Source organism: Lepus europaeus, chromosome 23 (genome assembly GCF_033115175.1).
Source record: "Lepus europaeus isolate LE1 chromosome 23, mLepTim1.pri, whole genome shotgun sequence".
NCBI classification, from domain to species: Eukaryota; Metazoa; Chordata; class Mammalia; order Lagomorpha; family Leporidae; genus Lepus; species Lepus europaeus.
In genome coordinates, this window is record NC_084849.1 from 6,985,123 (window position 1) to 6,997,081 (window position 11,959).

The window sequence follows — 11,959 nt, forward strand, 5'->3', positions numbered from 1 at the left end:
CCAGGACACCCTGTCCATGTCTCCTGGCTCCAAGTAGGATGCCCCTTCAGCACCAGGCAACACCAGGCTGTCTCCCACAGAGGCCCAAACTCCCTAAAATAAGTCAAGCCTTCTGCATTTTGACTTACCCTTGGAAAACACATTCTGTTGGTTGATGGTTTAAAGACAATTAAAATGGGGCAGGCATTGAGGCCCATCAGTGAAGTCTCTGCTTGGGACACCTGCATCTCATATCAGAGCATCGGTTTGAGTCCTGGATCTTCCACTTTGAATTCATCTTCCTGCTATCGCCCTTAGGAAGGCAGCAGGTGATGGCTCAACTACTTCAGTCCCTGACAGCCACCTGGGGAACCAGGACAGAGTTCCTGGCTCCTGGCTTCAGCCTGGCCCAGTCCTGGCTGCTGCAGGCATTTGGAGAATGAACCCGTAGGTGGAAGATCTGTTTCTCTCCCTCTCTCTGTTGCTCTACCTTTTATATAAATAAATATATATTTAAAAAATTAAACAATGGTTTTGCTGAAAGCTACCCTCTGGCTCATCTGCAAAGCCAGGAGAGGGCCACTTGGTAGAAGAACGCACTCTAAGGCCGGCGCCATGGCTCAACAGGCTAATCCTCCGCCTAGTGGCGCCGGCACACCAGGTTCTAGCTCTGGTCGGGGTGCCGGATTCTGTCCCGGTTGCCCCTCTTCCAGGCCAGCTCTCTGCTATGGCCCGGGAATGCAGTGGAGGATGGCCCAAGTGCTTGGGCCCTGCACCCGCATGGGAGACCAGGAGAAGCACCTGGCTCCTGGCTTCGGATCAGCGCGATGAGCTGGCCGCAGCGGCCATTGGAGGGTGAACCAACGGCAAAGGAAGACCTTTCTCTCTCTCTCTCTCTCTCTCTCTCACTGTCCACTCTGCCTGTCAAAAATTAAAAAAAATAAAGAAGAAGAAGAAGAAGAAAGCACTCTAAAGACATCAGCACCTGCCCTGCCTCTGAGCTCTGAGTTCAGGTCTCTGACGACAGGGCACACAGTGCCTGGCACATGTCCCACAAGCCTTCATGTGAGTAGCTGGGAACTGTTCATAGCACACTTTTTTTTCTTCTTTTTAAAAATTATTTATTTATTTATTTGAGAGATAGAGTTACAGACAGTGAGAGGGATAGACAGAGAGAAAGGTCTTCCATCCACTGGTTCACTCCCCAAATGGCCGCAACAGCCGGAGCTGTGCCGATCCGAAGCCAGGAGCCAGGAGCTTCTTCCGGGTCTTCCATGTGGGTGCAGGGGCCCAAGGCCTTGGGCCATGTTCTACCGCTATCCCAGGCCATAGCAGAGAGCTGGATGGGAAGAGGAGCAACCGGGACTAGAACCTGGCACCCATATGGGATGCCGGCACCGCAGGCGGATGATTAACTCAGTGAGCCACAGCGCTGGCCCCTATAGCACAATTTCACAAATACTATTCCAATCCCTATAACAGACCTGAGAGATAAAAGTTGTTAGTATTTGCTTTATAATTTGTTTTTAATTTGAGAGGTAAAGAAACAGAGAAAGAGAGTTCCCACCTGCAAGTTTACTCCCCAGATACCCACAATGCTCAGATAGATCTGGGCTGAAGCTGGGAACTGAGGAATCAGTTCAGGTCTCACAAGTGGGTGGTGGGAGCCTAACCACTTCAGCCATCTCCATGGCTTTTCCCAGGGTCTGCAACTGCAGGAAACTGGACTCAGGAGCCAAAGCCAGCTACTGAGCCCAGCTACTCTAATGCAGGATGCAGCCATCCAAACTGATGTCTCCACTGCTAGGCCAAATGGCCACAGCTGTGTATTTTTGAAATGAGGAATCTGAGTCTCAAAGAGTACTGGTTGTGCAGACAGCCACTTGGCAAGTGCTTGCAGGAGCTGGCACCTAAGGTTCTTTCTGCTCATCATGGGATAGATAGGACCTGAGATAAACTCTCAAGGTACAAACTATTCTGTTTTTGTTTTTGTCTTTATAAGATCTATTTATTTGAAAAGCAGAGTTGCGGGGCCAGCACCATGGCTCACTTGGTTAATCCTCCACCTGTGGCGCTGGCATCCCATATGGGCACTGGGTTCTAGTCCCGGTTGGGGTGCCGGATTCTGTCCTGGTTGCTCCTCTTCCAGTCCAGCTCTCTGCTGTGGCCTGGGAAGGCAGTGGAGGATGGCTCAAGTCCTTGGGCCCTGCACCCACATGGGAGACCAGGAGGAAGCACCTGGCTCCTGGCTTTGGATTGGCATAGCTCTGGCTGTAGCGGCCATTTGGGGGGTGAACCAACAGAAGGAAGACCTTTCTATCTGTCTCTCTCACTAACTCAATCTATCAAATAAAAGAAAGAAAGAAAGAGAGAGAGAAAGAAAGAAAGAAAGAAAGAAAGAAAGAAAGAAAGAAAGAAAGAAAAGAAAGCAAGCAGGCAGAGTTGCACAGAGAGAGACAGAGAGATCTTCCATACTCTGGTTCACTCCCCAAATGGCTGCAATGGTCAGGGCTGGGCCAGGCTGAAGCCAGGAACCTAGATCTCCATCTGGGTCTCCCACACGGGTGGCAGCTCTGAGCTCAGGTCTCTGACGACAGGGCACACAGTGCTTGGCACATGTCCCACAAGCCTTCATGTGAGTAACTGGGAACTGTTCATAGCACACAAGTACTTGATGCATCTTCCACAGCTTTCTCAGGTGCATTAGCAGGAAGTTGGATCGGAAGTGGAGCAGTGGGACGTGAACTGGTGCTGATATAGGATGTGGGTGTTGCAGGCAGTGGCTTAACATGCTATGCCACAACCCCACACAGGCCCTCAGAATATTCTGTTTTAATTAAATTATTTTATTTGAGAGGCAGAGAGACAGACAGAGATCTCCCATCTGCTAGTTTACTCCCCAAATGTCCACAACAGCTGAGGCTGGGCCAAACCAAAGCCAAGAGCCTGTAACTCAACCCAGGTCTCCCACACAGGCAGCAGGGAGATAGATTCTTGAGCATCACCTGCTACCTCCCAGGATGCACAGCAGCAGGAAACTTGAATTGAAAGCAGAGCCAGAGCCAGATCTGGAACCAGGCATCCCAAGTGGCTTCTTAACCACTGTGCCACATTGTCCCTATCCTGTTTTTGAAAATTCAGTGGGGTGCAGAGATTAAACCTCTGCTTGGGATGCCTGCATTCCCTATCTAAGTCTCCCCCACTTCTGGTTCAGTGATCTGATAATACACATCCTGGGAGGTAGCAGTGAGTTCAGAGACTTAGGTCCTTGCACACACCAGTTCAGTTTCAGGGCTCCAAGCTTCAGCTTGTTCCAGTCCTGACTGTTGGAAGCATTTGGAGAGTGAACCAGCAGACAGAAAATTGATTGCTCTGTGTGTGTGTGTCTGTCTGTCTGTCTCACTCTTTCCCTCTGCCTTTCAATGAAATAAAAAGAAGTAAAACTTAAAAAAAAAAAAAATCCTGCAGTTCAGAATCTTACTTCATTCTGGGCTCAAGTGTCGCATTTTTTCATCTCTGTGGGCCCCCACCCTGCAAAGTGCCACAGAACACACAACTACAGCAATCCCAGGCAGCAGGAGACTCCAGGGACCGGGGCTGGTTATCCTGTGTGTCTAACTTGAGTTACGTGTCTCAGTCAGCATGAAGTCAGAGAAACAGAATCACTAAGAGATCCACACACTTTAAAATATATATATATATATATATTTAGGGGGCCAGTGCTGAGGTGTAGCGGGTTAACGCCCTGGCCTGAAGCACTGGCATCCCATATGACCGCCGTTCTAGTCCCGGCTGCTCCTCTTCCCATCCAGCTCTCTGCTACGGCCGGGGATAGCAGTAGAGGATGACCCAAGTCCTTGGGCCCCTGCACCCACCTGGGAGACCTGGAAGAAGCTCCTGGCTCCTGGCTTTGGACTAGCGCAGCTCCGGCCTTTGAGGCCATCTGGGGAGTGAACCATCCGATGCAAGACCTCTCTCTCTCTCTCTCTCTCTGCCTCTCCTCTCTGTAACTCTGACTTTTAAATAAAAATAAATAAATCTTTAAAATATACATATATTTGTAATTCAGAATTACAGAGAAGAGATCTTTCATCTGCTGTTTCACTCCCCACATGGCCACAACGGCTGGGACTGGGCCAGGCCAAAGCCAGGAGCTTCTTCCACCTGCGTGCAGGGGCCCAAGGACTTGGGCCATCCTCTGCTGCCTCCAAGGCATATTAGCAGGAAGTGAAGCAGCTGGCACTCCAACCGGCACCCATGTGGGATGCCAGCACTACAAATGGCGGCTTAATCCATTGCACCACAGCACCCCCAACACATACCCACCCACACACAACTTTTTAAGGGATTTGTGGCAGGGATTGGAGCTGTCATCTTTGTCTGATGTTGGAGCTTGAGCCTGCAGGGCTGTAAAGTGGGGGAGAGAAGGAGGGAGAGTGGAGGCCACCTCCGTCCTCGCTGTCCCCCATCCGCATGCAGAAAAGCTGACCCCACGAGGCTCAATGGCTCATGGCCGGGAAGGTAAATCCGCTGCAGACCGATAAGGGACAATGTGTGGAAGACACAACCCAACACCTCCCCCCAAGCATAGGGAATACTGGTTGCTGCTTCACTTCCACAGTCCACATCTCAGGCCACAAAAACGGACCGTGTGGCCCACCCTACCAGAAACCTGGGAAGCACCATCCATCCCGCCAGGCAAGCTGACACACGGCAAAGCCACCGCTGTGGCTCCAGCCTGGCCCAGGCCAGGTTGTGAGCATTTGGGATCCAGCACAATTTAAATATCAAAATTCTAAAAATTATGAAACCCATGTAGTTTTTTCATAATGCGCATTTCTCTTTTCTCTTTCATATGCACACGTTTCAATTTTTTGTGAACCAAACCGAACTGTTTATTTCCATTTTCCGTGAGGTTTTTGAGGTACTCTTGTAATTAGGGGGGAAATACTTCAGAAAATAACTGCCATTTATTTAAAACGCATTGAAAAATAAGTTCTCCGTGTTCCCACTCGGTCTTCAGCTTCCTTAGTTCACCACTCTGAGGTAGGCCGTCCAAACCCCACAGCACACCCAGCAGCACTTGGAGCGACCGCACCTTCCCGCGCTTCCCCGCCCTTTAGGCTTTGGAACGGGACCCCGCCCACTTCCGGTAGGGGCGTCTAGGTCGCCGACGCCCTGCGGCGTCCCAGCGCAGTGTTACTGAGTACGCATGTGCAGAGGGGCCGGTTAATTGGGCGGGAGACTGTGGGCCCGCGAGCTCACGCGACTGTCTCCGCCTACCTAAACAGGCGGGCGGAGCCGAGAGACTCCCCGGGCCTCTCGCGGCGCACGCGCACTGAGTGCAGGAACGTGGCGAAGTCACGGGGCTGAACATTACGCACGCTCATTTAAATAAGGAAACCCGCCCTCTGAATTTTAAAGGGCCAGAGCCCTGCTCCCACTAATTGTGTGTGTGTGTGTTTTTATAACTTTATTTTATTGTCGTTAACACTTACTATTAGATTCTACCTTCTTAGCACATTTTTAAGGTACATACAGTATTGACTATAGGAACAACTGAATTGCTTTTTTACATTAAGCATTGACTGTGTGCCTACTACTTGCCAGGCCCAGCTTACGTTGTGTCCTGTGTACATTTTGCAGTTGTTTCTTGTTTAATAGTGTGTAATAATTGTGCTCATACACATAGTGTGTAATAATTGTGCTCATACACATAGTGTGTAATAATTGTGCTCATTCAAAGCTAAGAAGGGCTTTGCATGCCCTTCTTCCCCCCTCCCACTGTCCTGGTCTCTTGGAGACACTTCCTGGAAATGGGGGTGCTAACACGCATCCCTGACAGGTTTTCCTGGGTCCAGAGGCCTCAGACTGCTGCTCAGCTGAGCTGCTTGCTGCTTTGCTCTGGATGTTACCTAACTTCCATGAACTAAGAGTTTGCTGATTTTTAACATGCGAATGACGAAACCAGCAGGCTCACGGGATTGTTCTGGGAAGCACATTTTTCTAGCAGAGCTATGCCTCACAGCAGCTGTGTGTGGGTAAATAGGAGTCGCTAAGTGGAATTATTCCGTCAGAAAGCAGTTTCACGGTTCCTGGAACAGTTCCAGGTGGTTATCCAGGACTTACCTAGTTAACGGGATGGCGCCTCTTTCCTCCCGGTGCTGCCAGTACCACAGGCAGTCATCTGTGTGCACTCTCCCTAGTCTAGACAGCATGTAATGTATACCAGGCTTATTTTAACTTTCGTTTCTTTAATTGCTAGTGAGGCTGTGCATTTTTCCTTGGGATGATTTATTAGGCTTATTGCTTTGCCTAACAACTATTTTCAAACACTGCAGTTTCCACCAGTGTATCCCCGCAGTCATTATGTTTGGTTCTGGAACAGTATTTTGCTAACCAATATTTTTTTTAAAAAAAGAGAGAGTGGCAGGCATTTAGCCCAGCGGTTAAGATGCCCATATCCCACAGTGAAGTGCCTGGGTTCGATTCCTAGCTTTGGCTCCAGTTTCTTGACAATGAAGACCCTAAGGCCACGGGAAGGGCTCCAGGAATGGAGTTCTTGATTCCCGTGTGCGAGGTCCAGGTTGAGTTAATGGCTCCTGACCAACCCCTGTGGATGCAGGCATTTGGAAAGTGAACTAATAGCTGAGAGCTGGCTGTCTCTGTCTGCCTCTCAAGTAAATAAATTAAAAAGAAGAAGGGGAGGGGCTGGCGCTATGGCACACTAGGTTAATCCTCCGCCTGCAGTGCTGGCATCCCATATGGGCGCCAGTTCTAGTCCCAGTTGCCCCTCTTCAAGTCCAGCTCTCTGCTGTGGCCCGGGAAGGCAGTGGAGGATGGCCCGAGTGCTTGGACCCCTGCAACTGCATGGGAGACCAGGAGGAAGCACCTGGCTCCTGGCCTCGGATTGGCATAGCTCTGGCAGTTGCGGCCATTTGGGGAGTGAACCAACGGAAGGAAGACCTTTCGCTCTGTCTCTCTCTCTTACTGTCTGTAACTCTACCTGTCAAATAAATAAATAAAAATCTTAAAAAAAATTTTTTTAATAAGAAGGGGAAAAGGAAAGAGGGTTGGAGGAAGAAAGAGAAGCAAAAGGAAACTTTCCAAGAAAGAGACTGAGACTAGAAGTCAAATATCATCCAACGGGGCTGGCGCTGTGGTATAGCGGGTAAAGCCGCCGCCTGCAGTGCCAGCATCCCATATAGGCACCAGTTCAAGTCCTGGCTGCTCTACTTCCAATCCAACTTTCTGCTATGGTCTGGGAAAGCAGTAGAAAATGACCTAAGTCCTTGGGCCCCTGCACCCTGTGTGGGAGACCTGGAGGAAGCTCCTAGCTCCTGACTTTGGATCAGATCAGACCTGCTTTGGCCATTGCAGCCATTTGGGAAGTGAACCAGCAAATGCAAGACTCTCTCTCTCTCTCCCTCTCTCTCTCTCTCTCTCTCTCTCTCTGACTCTATGTAACTTTGCCTTTCAAATAAATAACATAAATATATTTTTAAAGATTTAGTTGCTTATTTGAAAGAGTTACACACAGAGAGAAGGAAAGGCAGAGAGAGAGAGAGAGAGAGAGAGAGGTCTTCCATCCACTGGTCACTCCCCAACTGGCTGCAACAGTCAGAGCTGCACCGATCTGAAGCCAGGAATCAGGAACTTCTTCCAGGTCTCCCACATGGGTGCAGTGGCCCAAGGACTTGGACCATCTTCTACTGCTTTTCTCAGGCCATAGCAGAGAGCTGGATCAGAATTGGATCAGCCGGGACTTAAACAGGTGCCCATATGGGATACTGGCACTGGAGGCAGTGGCTTCACCTGCTACGCCACAGTGCCGGCCCCAGTAAAATATCTTTTTAAAAAAACTTGGCCGGCGCTGCGGCTCACTAGGCTAATCCTCCGCCTTGTGGCGCCGGCACACCGGGTTCTAGTCCCGGTCGGGGCACCGATCCTGTCCCGGTTGCCCCTCTTCCAGGCCAGCTCTCTGCTGTGGCCCGGGAGTGCAGTGGAGGATGGCCCAAGAGCTTGGGCCCTGCACCCCATGGGAGACCAGGATAAGCACCTGGTTCCTGCCATCGGATCAGCGCGGTGCGCCAGCTGCAGCGCGCCTACTGCGGCAGCCATTGGAGGGTGAACCAACGGCAAAAGGAAGACCTTTCTCTCTGTCTCTCTCTCACTGTCCACTCTGCCTGTCAAAATAATAATAATAATAATAATAATAATAAAGAGTTAAAAAAAAAACTTATCCATCCCCTAAAGGATATTTATCCAGTGGAGTTTTCTATGGTGACAGCAATGTTCTGTAACTGTGCTGGCCTGGATGGTAGCCAGTAGCCACATGTGCCTAAATTTTAGGAACAAAGTAAGTGTTAGGTTCTAGGATTTTAGGATTCCAAGAAGGCAAAGAGACAGCTAGTTAAAGTATAAAAGACTTTATTTTGGGGGGACAGAATGGGAGTAAAGAGAGTAGGGATTCAGCCTGCCCCATCCTCGTATTGCCCTCTGGCGTTTCTTTGATTTTTAGCCCAAGTTTCAGAGGTGACCTATGACTCTGGACAGCTGAGCACCCCTAGAGGGCGCCCATGCTGCATAAGATTTTAAATAAAGAGCTTTATTGAGATACAATTCACATACATAAATTCACTCATTTAAAGTACATAATTCAATGTTTTTTAGTCTATCTACAGAGCTATGTGGCTGTCATCATAGTCAATTTTTGAAACATTTTCATCACCTCAAAAAGAATTGCTGGGTGAGTATTATGGCACAGCAGTTTAAGCCGCTGCTTGGGGCCCCAATATGGGATGCTGGCTCAAGTGTGGGTACCCATCCAGCTTCCTGCTAATGCACCTGGGAGGCAGTAGATGGTGGCCCAAGTACTTTGGTTCCTGTCATCCACTTGGGAGACCCAGGTGGAGTTCCAGGCTCCTGGTTTTGGCTCAGTCCTGGCTGTTGCCCCATATGGGTACCAGTTCAAGTCCCGGCTGCTCCACTTCCAATCCAGCTCTTTGCTTTGGTCTGGGAAAGCAGTAGAAGATGGCCCAAGTCCTTAGGCCCCTGCACCCACGTGGGAGATCCGGAAGAAGCTTCTGGCTCCTGGCTTCGGATCGGATCAGCCCAGGCCCTCCCTCCCTCCCTCTCTATTTCTCTTTCTGCCTTTCAAATCAATCCACCCATCAATCATATAAACACATCATATAAAAAGAAATCCCTGCCTTCCCCCGGCCCCTGGCACCCGTTCATCTCTTTCTGTCTCTATGGATTTGCCCATTCTGGATATGTCATATCAATGGAGTCATAAAATAAGTAGCCTATTCTGGGTGGCTTCTTTCTCTCAGCACCATGTTTTCAAGGTTCGTCCATGTTGCAGCCAGTATCAGAACGTCATTCCTTTTTATTGCTAAATAGTATCCTATTGTGTGGACAGACCACGTTTTGTTGATCTGTGCACCCACTGACGGATACTTGGGTTGTCTCCATCTTTTGTCTATTATGTGCGTCAGAGACTTCTGCTGGTCCTGACAGGTGGGTCCTGGATCCTGCTATTTCCTGGAATGCTGAGACCCAGGCTGCTCAGCTCCAGGAAGCCTCACTGCTGATGTATTTCCACCTGTGCTCTCAGGCAGAGGCTGTCGTGTGAACGGCGCCCCCTGGAGGTGGGTGGAGAAATCTCAGATTCCCTTGCAGGGTTGAGCAGCCCCTTTTCAAGCCAAAGTTAGGGGCCCTGGAAAGTGTTGACTGAGCCTCTGGGGGAAGCACTTGTGTGTGAGCATTGGGAGGAGTCCCTATGTCTCACCCCAGATCACACAAAGGAACTCTTCTCACCCCAAGCTGTAAACAAGGACCTTGAGAGGAGCCCAGCCAAAACCCAGCCATTCAGATCTGGCCAGTGGTTTTCAGAAGGGGATTTAGGGCAGGAGCCCCCAGATGTAATATACTGGGGAGTGGCCAGCTCAAAGCACCTACTCAGATGTTTGGAAAGTGCCACCAGACTCTGACTTCGCAGGGAGAATAAGCTCATGGATTTGTAGCTTGCCACAGACAAGAATGTAGGGTAGGTAAAGACTTGTCTGCATTGCAGCTGGAAGGGCTGGTTACAGAGAAGGGTGGAGTAATAGAGAGGGAAAGGGAGAGACAGAGAGAGATTTTCCATCTGCTGGCTCACTCCCCAAATGCCTGCAACAGCTAGGGCTAGACCAGGCCAAAGTCAGGAGCCAGAAACTCCATCCTGGTTTTGGCTCATGTAGGTGGTAAGGACCCAAGTTCTTGGGCCATCACCTGTTGCCTCCCAGGTACATTAGCAGGAATCAGGGAGCAGCTGGGTATCAAACCAGGCACTCTGGTATGTTATGTGGGCATCCCGAATGGTGGCTTAAACCATTGGACCACAACGCCAATCCCTTACCCAGCATCTTAACCAATGTGCCAAATGCCTGCCCCAATATGGTACTCTTGAATGTTTCTCAATGTGGGAAAACACTCTGTTATTTTCTGGGTTGGGAAAGTTTTTCTTTGTGGTTACAAGTTTTTTCTTTTGTAAAAAAGGCTGTAGACAATATTGATACAATTTGTTTAGTAAGTGCTCCCAGAAGAAACTGGTGACTAGACCTGGGAAGAAACCAAGCAAAAGTATACAGAAACACCAACCAACACTAGAATAAAAATTACACTTCCAGAAATATTATGAGTGCATTTCTGTGAGTTAACTAGACTAGACAAATGCAAGTAGTCAGAGGCTGGGGAAAAGGGCACTGGTGTTTTATGGGTACCGAGTTTCAGTCTGGGATGATGAAAAGGTGCTGGAGATAGATGGTGGTGACGGCTGCACAGCAGCGTGAATGGAGTTAATGTGATTGAACTCCATACTTAAAATGATTAAAATGGTAACAATTATGTATATTGCACGAATAAACAAAAAAATCATCAAAAGAAAATTAGGAAAAACTTCTCCCCAGGGGGTCTTGAAGCATGGCCCTCCATGGTCCTCCTCAAAGTACTTGGGCCCTCCACACTCTTCATCTGTCACTGTCTAGGGACCACCCAGGAGAGGAGACCATTCCCAGGCACTTCCAGTTCTCTGCCCAAATGGGTATGGCAGCTCCCAGAGCTCAGGGACAGCCCCTAAAGAACTGGAGCTGTTGTGACATAGCAGGTTGACCCATGGCCTGCAGTGCCGGCATCCCATATAGGCGCCACTTCCAATCCAGCTCCCTGCTAATGTGCTTGGGAAAACAGTGAAGGATGACGCAAGTCCTTGGGCCCCTGCACCCGCGTGGGAGACCGGGAAGAAGCACCTGGCTCCTAGTTTCAGCCTGGCCCAGACCTGGGACGTTGAGGGCATCTGGGGAGTGAATCAGTGGATGGAAGATCTCTAACTCTGCCTTTCAAATAAAATAAAATACATCTTTTTAAAAAATAGAATTAGAGCTGGAAAAGGCAAAGAATTTAGAAGTGATGGGGGTGGGGGTGGGGTTCTGAGCACCCGGAACTGCTAAGAGGGGGCTCCAAAGAGTCGAAGTTGGCACCAGCCTCAGCTCCACCCAGCCTCAGGTCACCTGCACCAACTGGCAGCAACCTCACCAGGGACAGATTTTTGGTGTTGTCCATCACCTGACCACGTTCCTGTCAATCCACCCCAGGTGCATTTAATATAAAGGAAGTAGTTACAAAGGTGTTGGACACCCCGAAACAGCACTAGGGGAAGAGACGACAGCCCCATACGAGCACACTTCGGGCTGGAGGGGCAGAGAGGGGATGATGACAGAGGCCCGGGGACAGACCGGTGCAGCGGGAGTTGCAAACTACAGGCGGTCTCGGGGGAGAGACGGAAAGCCATCGCCGCGCTTCTCCCGCCCTCCTGGCTGCCACTCAATCCCCTGCCGCGTCTCCCATTGGCTGTGAGCAGCCGGAAGTCACTGACTAGAGGCCTGAGAAACGCCGGCGGCTGCTGACAAACCTCAGAGCGGGGGAAGGGCGAGCGTGC